The following is an 8,253-nucleotide window of genomic DNA, read 5'->3' as shown; positions in this document are numbered from 1 at the left end:
AGCCCCCCTCATCTCTCTCTCTCAGAGGAAGATCCGCACAGCCAGCCTGCTCCAGACACACAGGAGAGGGAGAGAGGGAGGGGAGAGAGTGACAGGGAAAGGAGGGAGAGACAACTACACAGATGGGAGGAGAGAGAGAACCGGAGAAAAGACGGGGGACACCATCACACAGACCATGGAGGGGTACACATGGGGGGATCATGTGACAGTACCTGCTACTGTGCACACTGCTCCCCTCTTTGAAAGTAGATATAAGCCTGTCTACAGGAGCCCACAAGGTGACAGGCACGACCAAGCCATCAGCAACATCCCCGTCCCCCTGTAAGTGTCACTAACCTGGGGCTCCCCCGTGCTGAGCAGTGAATGGTGGGGTGTCAGTGTTATCTCCGGCTGGGATTCCTCCTCCCAGGCTCTGCGCTCCGGGCACAGTGTTAGCTCACTGTCCGGGTGTCTGCCTCTAGAGGCTGCTCTTCCCCCACCTGTTGACTGTATGTATTATTTCTTCCCCCCCAGACGTGCCATCCAGCCCTCAGTACTGCCGATGTCCGGGCTCACCGCCCTCTTCCCAGGTGTAACACAACTAGTAACTTGGTATCCCCAGATGACGAGCACGCCCGCTGCCTCCCAGGACTCACACAAGTGCGCATGTGCAACCTCAGCCCGTGAGGGCGCCGTGCTGGACTCGCTGTGTTGGAGCGTTGTCTACTGTCATAAAACACAATTGTACGCCGACAATAAATGTAATGATAGTATTCAGCTTATAATTATTGTTTTTAGTTATTTCTGTTCATTTATGCCAGGGCCCGGTCGCAATTGCGACCGCTGCGACCCTGGTAGTTCCGCCAGTGCGTACAGGTATACCAAGCAAGCTATCCAGTGAAAGGGGTGGAGGAACACCAAAACACTGCCTGGGTGCTTGTAAACAATTTGCTTTTCTTTTACCTGTTTTTGCCAGCTGTACACATATCATATTAAAGTATAATTAAAGCCTCCGTTTTTTTTTTTTGCATATCTCTACTGCTAGCAAGCAGTAGAGATATGCAAAAAGTTGGTGTCTTCCCCGCATGCTCCCGTCCGAAAATCTGAAAAATCTCGGGCAGCCGCAAAGGATCTTGGGGCAGGCTCATGCGCAGTTTGGATTTTCGGCCGGGAGACGAGGAGAGACACAAGGTAAGTATATGGACGGCGTGCACCCGCATGCAGACACCGGGGGACAGGACGTGCTAGCAAGGACAGAGGAGTCATCGTTGGATCGGAGACCCGCAGCAGCGCTGGAGAGAAGGCTGAAAACGCCAGGAAAGAAGAAGATCGGATTAAGAGACATAATTTAAGGTAAGTGCTAACATTAATATTGGGGGGAGGGGAAAGAAATGTATCCTTTAATGTCACTTTAAGGATGCACAAATACCATTTTTTACAGAACGAGTACGAGTACCGATACTTTTCCTCAAGGTATCGATACCTCTTTTTTTGTGTGTCTCATGACAGTTTTTCTAAAACAATACAGACTAATAATTATAGGACTGTGCCGCCCCAATGGGGCATAGAAGTTTATTTAGATAGAAGTTTTTTATAGATTGTTTTCTCTATACCATTTTCTATGGACGTTTTATGTGTTAGTTCCTATGCTGCCATCTAGTGGCCTTTTGTGGTAATGTATATATTTTTCTATGTTACCTTCCCTGATATCCCTGAGATCGATGACACAGTTCCTCTGTATGTAAGCCCCACCCTTCTTCTTGTTGGTCAGTATTTCCTGTGTCATGGCCACAGCTAACAGCCACATGTAATCAGGACACATGTACTCTGCATAGTACCCTAGGAAAGGCATCATCTTTTGACCGCATAATACTGAAAACCATCCATCTGCTGTATCCTGTTGTTTGATGTGCAGAATAAAGCAACCTTTGTGGATGAAACGGTATTGGTGAGTTCAGCTATCTGACAATGAATGTCCACAGTGATTGAATCTGCTTATACAGGCCAGGCATAGAGGTCTCACAAGGGATAAATCGCTATCACAACAATCGGAGTCAGAATAAGGACAGTGATGGAGTGCCCGGGCTCAGTCCTAGCTGTGACCGCTGCAACCTTTGGAGTTCTGCCACTGACTCAAAGTTGTAGAGGGACTACAAATTTCAGCAATACAGCAATGCAGAATACTATCAGCTATAGAGGACTGCAAATCCCAGCAACACATTATACGGCAATGCAGAATAATATGGTATATACTCTGTGTTGCTCCGGGGTAGAGGCCTGATGTCTTCAGGGTCTCAGGGGGGCTGTGCACAGTCTCGGGGGGCTGTGTGGGGTCTCAGGAGGGCTATGCAGGGTCTCAGGTGGACTGTGCGGGGTCTCATGAGGGCTCTTCGGGGTCTTAAAGTGCCCATACACCTTGCGATTATCAGATGTGGTGAAACTACACATCCTATGATGCCTCCGTCTCTGGCAGTCATGTCTGTTGCTGTCAGAGGCTTGCAATGCCTCATGGGGCTTGATGGAGTGCCAAGGTTCCCTACCGCTGCCCTACAGATTTGGTTCATACCATTGCACTGAGCTGAAAAAAGTAGGACAGGAAGTAGAATATTTCTGCACAAAGCAGCACATTCTGAAGCACTGCAGTACACTACCGCACATGGGGGAAAACATTAAAGGAGAACTATGAGGTGAGTGATTTTCACTCATCCTCATAGTTCTAGCCGGCCTGTGACAATTAAACTGTCACAGGTCAGCTCAGTAGATCGGGAAGTGAGCGAACACATACCGGCGTTCGCTCACTTCTCGATCCTGTCACCGCAGAGAGCAGTGACAGGGGAGGGACTGGATTCCCCCCTCCCCGCTCCGATCCTCCAGCGCTGACTGGCGGAAAGGACGGGGGAGGGTACAGCTGGCTCTGCCTCTAGATGGGCAGAGCCAGCTGTCACTCATGCAGCTGGGCGGATCCAGACATAATTGTCGGGATCCGTTTCAGCTGTGGCGTCTCATTATACCGCGTTATACTGAGCTTAGGGTGACAGGAGGACACTAGTATGTGTCCCCCCGTTACCCTTAGGAGAACTATGGGGAAAAGCCCTAACCCCATAGTTCTCCTTTAAGGAGGAACGTATCTTATCTTTAAAATGACAACAAAGACACTTTTAGAAATGTTTAGTAATGACAATCTACAAACACATACTTGCAAATAATTGCCAACATTATTTATCTTTTCTTCCTCATTCTCCTTATAGTGGCCATTTCTACTAAGGGAAGATGAATCCATCTACCTTTACTTCCTGGAACTCTGGCACATGTGAATAGGACCTCTTCTTTGGCAAAAACAACATGGGAGAGAAAGAAACATTGGGAAGATAATCTGGATACATAGTAGTAGGTTAAGAAACATTTGGCAAAAATGTATATTTCCTACAGAACTCCAGTTTAAATGTTCATATTGAAGTTTATGTCCCCGGAATTGTACTGAGCAGCTGGTTTTTACTTCAGTACGAGTGTCAGTAAAATGTAGAAAACTTGTGAAACTGTGAAAATGCAAAATGTAAATACTTGTGCACACCTCCCATATTTCTGAGATGAGGAAGAGGGGCACCCGGCAGCACAACAGGGGGGAATTTATCGAAACTGGAGCATACAAAATCTGGAGCATTAGCCCATGGTAACCAGTCTGATTCTTTCTTTGGTTTGTTCAGTTAAGCTTAGAGAATGAAAGGTAGAAGCTGATTGGTTGCCATTGGCAACTGCTCCAGATTTTGTCTTCTCCAGTTCCCTTCAATATATCTATCCCAACCACACCTCCACTGTGCGGACTATTAGGAATTTATATGCCAAAATTGATTGGTTGAAACCAGAAATGTATTTTTTCTCACCATTACTTTTCCTTTATAAAAGCAATATGTGTTTCAAATAGCAAACAAGATAATTATAAGATAGGATAAAAGTTTTAATGCACAATCAAACTGGCCATACACGGGTAGATTGTACATATGGTCAGAACATTTGATAATGGCATGAAAGATTTGACAAATGTGGTTCGAAATGTTGTTTGATTATATCATTCCATTATGGAAGTAAATGGAGTCTCTCGTACAAAAACCACATTCACTGGTAGAATTTTGTTCATGCCAGACATTTTCCATTTCCATATTTTTAATTTAGTAGGTCCTTAAAAAATACAATACAGACTCATAATAAAACAAATATGCAACTTTAACAGGAGGGACAAAAAGTACGCAAAGTCTAAACACAATGTCCATCCAGTAGGGTGAAGCTAGTGTGAGCACAGACTGCACTGTAACCATTTACAATTAAAAAAACACGCATACAGAGCCCATGAGTAACCCCATGAGTAAGGGCCAAAAGCGTCTCAAATTGTCCCCTGGTAAAAAAGGGAAAGAGGAAAAAGAGTGGAACAAGAGACACAAGAATGAGGACAAGAACAGGGAAGAAAGAAAAAAAAAAAGAGAAAGAAAAGGAAAGGAAACACGAGAAACATTTTCCATCCTGCTCCTCGTTTTTTTTTTTTAATTCCTCACCGCTGTCGATCGTTAATAAAACCCCATTAACTTTTCGAAAATGTTTAAAAAACAAAACAAAGTTCTACTAGTGTACAGTGCCGGATTTCCCACAAGGCCAACCAAGGCCCGCCATTAGGGCAGCAGGGAGTAGAGGGGCAGCAGGGGTGTGGAATTCCTATCTCCCAATGCTCGGGACATGCAGTTCCGGGCGCCGGGTGGGTAGTTGTTTTCTACATTTAGCCCTGCTTTGGACAAGCAGACCTCATTAACATTTTCATAGATATCTGTACTACAGATCAAAAAGAGGGACAACTGAAAAGGACAGGGGGACAGAGAGATTTGGGTCAATTGACAGACAGTTGGGAGCTACACTTGTGTGCCATTTAAAGGTAGTTGTGCTGGTCTGTGAAAGTGTTTTGCAAGAGTTAGTAGTAATCTATTCAGTGATAACTCAGCACATGTATGGACTGTCTCAGTTCCTCTTGCAGGGAGGAATGACAGTACTTTGTCTTATATAGCGACGCTGCTCTAGAGTCCAGCTGTATTACAGCAGTCAGGGGCTGTCATACAGTGGCTGTGCAGTGGCACTGATATGCGTTGTCATACAAAGCTTTATCATTGTGCCTGTGTTGGTGTCTGCCCTGAAAGTACAGCTGATGTTCAACACAATTCCAACATAAACAAAGGGGTTTATACTTAAAAAGGGCTTCCCCCAGCTAGGGGAAAATGAAAAGTCAGCAGCTGCAAGTATTTCCATGCAGCCATTAATTAATTGAATACCAGACATTTTCTGATTGGACAAGGTGAAGATTGTGACCCGATCCTCCTCTCCACCTCGTCCAATGAGAGAACACCTTGTATTCATTGAACAAAATACAAGGCATTCTCTGAATGGTGGCGAGGTCCAACAAGTGACTCCCTGTGCTCAGTGTGAAGAGGGTAAGCCGCTGGATCCACAACCAGATCAGCTTTGGCTATATGAAGTACTCACTAGTAAAGCATTTTTCAGCATCCCCAGCGGCCCTCCTGATATCAGATATGATTACTTACATTGAGTGAAGCTGGACCAATGTAAGATAAAAGATCATTCCTGGAGTTCTATTACTGCTTGTTAAGAATGTATCAATACTTTAACAACTTGACTACTGGAGAATTTTTTTTAATTTTTCACACACATGTTAAAATCAGAATGTTTGGCTAGGAAATGGCTTAAAACCCCCAAACAATTATATATTTTCTGAAAGCAGAGGCCTTGTAGAGTAAAAAATATGCTAGCGGCAATTTTCTTATGTTGATAAAAGTACACTAAAATGAACGTTAGTGCACACAAAAACAATATAATACCTAATATTTTTGGAAAAATTTAAAAGATGAGGCTGCGTTGGGTAAATAGATACCAAACATGTCAAACCTTAAAATTGCATGCCCTCTTGAAATGGCAAACTATGGTACCCAAAATTGCTCAAACTGGTGACATTTTAGTGAGTGATGGCCCTAGAATTATTGCTCTCACTTATTTGTACGGATATGTAACATGTGTGGAGTCATTGTCGCCATTGTTGTAATTTTCATGTTTACATTTAAGCACGCCCGACATGTGTTTGCACTTGTATGTGCGTGTATGTGGAGGGATTTTTTTTTTTTTAGTATGTCACATTTTTTTTACAATCAACTTTATTGCTATCACATAGGGGGCTACCAGACCCCCTATATAATAGCACTGAGGAACTGATAGGTCATCTTCTTGGAGACATCAGCAATCCATTAGACCCCTAATGTCACCTATTGCACCCCACAGTAGCTAAAGAAGAAAGTATAGCATTGAACTGGAAGTGATGAACTCCTCATCGCTTCTGGGTTCAGTGAGCGGATGGGGAATAGCAACTGGAAGTGTGCTGATCTCCCTCCGGTGAGGGCCCTGAGCTACAGCATGTGCATACTATTTTTCACCATAAACCATAACCAAAAACAAAAATGCAAATTAACAAATATGTTATTTGAAAATACTATTAAAAGTATATTGTGAACAATAGAAAAAAATTACACTTGCGCAAAGCATGAATGTTGAAATAATCATCTTCAAAAATCTAAGGCTCTTTGATTGTCTTGTTTGACATGAAGAAATGCCTTCTTAGGGTCTGGTAACCGGTAACACACACATGATTAATGAGCGGGGGTATTAATGTGTAAATGTGCATTGCATTAAGGCAGCCTATTATTTCCCAATGGGTTGCCAACACACCACAACGCACATAAAACTGGACATGCGTCCTTTTTTATGCAGCGCACCACAGCACACTGAAGGTTTACATCTGTGGTGCACCACAATACAGCTGCAATGCGGTGAGCTACCTGGCTGTTTTGGGCTGCTATTCAAAATAACTGGAACCACAACACACTGCCGGATGTTTTATGCCCTGCTGTGTGTTGCAGCAATGGTAGAATGCGCATATTTAGTGCACCTTAGCGCAATGCACTGATGTGAATAGGCCCTTACTTTGTTGGTCAGCAGAAGGAAAAATTATCAATTATATTGGAGGTCAACAGGAGGAAGAATGTCCCCTTACATTGGCAGTGGCGTCACAAGGGGGGTGTGGCCGCATTGCGCGACTGCATAATGGCGTCACGTGCACATGTAATGATGTGCGGACCGGGTGACGCCCCTGTACATTGGTACCTTAGATAGTCTGTAAACCCAAAACCAAAACTGAATATATTGCAGCTTACCAATTCTTAAATGTGATGCTGCATTCGTTTTGTATTTTTAGGCCTTTTTTTTTCTTTTTTTTTCTTTCTTTTTCATCTGGTGATCTGGCCAGTAAGTCTGTTATTTTTCAGTTTTCTTTGCCAGACCAAGCTGTCCAGTAGTAGTGGCACTTAGAGGGTTGAGGCAAACCATTTAACACTGACAAGTGTGATTACAGTAGTTTTTTTTTTTTTCATTTGTTTAAAACCTTTATCCCAAAAGGAAAAAAAAAGTTGCTGTAATGGCTTAACAGTGTTTGCTGGAGTTCAGATTTACAGAGTTATTCACAAAAGGGTGAGGAGTTTGGAGAAGGTAGGAGTTGTGAACTCCAAACTCTTCACCCTTTTAAGAATAACCCTGTTAATTTCTTAGCCAAGTCCATCTAAATTTGCTAGTGCATCCATCACTACTCTCCACACAGGGTGACACCATAAAGTGAAGCCATCCTAAGACAGGAAGTGTGTTACTGGCTGAATCACCAGGTGAAAAAAAAGTGAAACAAGCTTGGGTTTCGGTTAAGATATACGCTTTAAGGACATGTACATATAACATTTGATACACTGTTTTCATAAAACCCCTGATTATGTTTTCTTTATTATATGCTGTCAGATGGAGAAATGCTTACCAGACAAATCTGCCAGCTGCCACTATCATTGTGCCTCTCACTGTACAAGCAGGGGCGTATCTGCCGCGAGGCAAACAAGGCGTTTGCCTCGAGCGGCAGATTCCAGCAGGGCGGCAGATGTACCGGCCCGTGGCCCGCGAGCCGGTACTTTGTGGCCGGCAGCCAGCTCACAAGTCAGGTACGCGGTCGAGGACCGCGTATCTGACTTGCGGGAGCAGCTACAAGGTCTGCATCTCTGTCGGATGCAGACCATGTAGCTGAGTCTGCGCCGGCACTCGGATCCTCTCGGCCAGCGCTCTTTCAGTGAACGCTGGCCGAAAGGATTGTGCAGGATCGATTGGGAAGGTCTGCAGCAGACCCTACCAATCGACCAC

The 8,253-nt window shown here is 44.2% G+C and overlaps 1 protein-coding gene across 1 annotated transcript in view; it reads right to left on the bottom strand.

Annotated features, from left to right (window-relative positions):
* LOC108800399 (adenylate cyclase type 6-like) overlaps positions 1-371 on the bottom strand; it is a gene marked incomplete at its 3' end in the record, with an annotated part of 147,511 nt that extends 147,140 nt beyond the window's left edge. The window contains exon 1 of the mRNA XM_018572383.1: positions 337-371. The remainder of the gene's footprint in view (positions 1-336) is intronic.
* Positions 372-8,253: the final 7,882 nt, after the last annotated feature.

The sequence above is a fragment of the Nanorana parkeri genome, unplaced genomic scaffold, assembly GCF_000935625.1.
Source record: "Nanorana parkeri isolate BGI_ZX_2015 unplaced genomic scaffold, ASM93562v1 scaffold2011, whole genome shotgun sequence".
Classification (NCBI taxonomy): domain Eukaryota; kingdom Metazoa; phylum Chordata; class Amphibia; order Anura; family Dicroglossidae; genus Nanorana; species Nanorana parkeri.
This window is presented reverse-complemented; position numbering and strand designations above follow the sequence as displayed.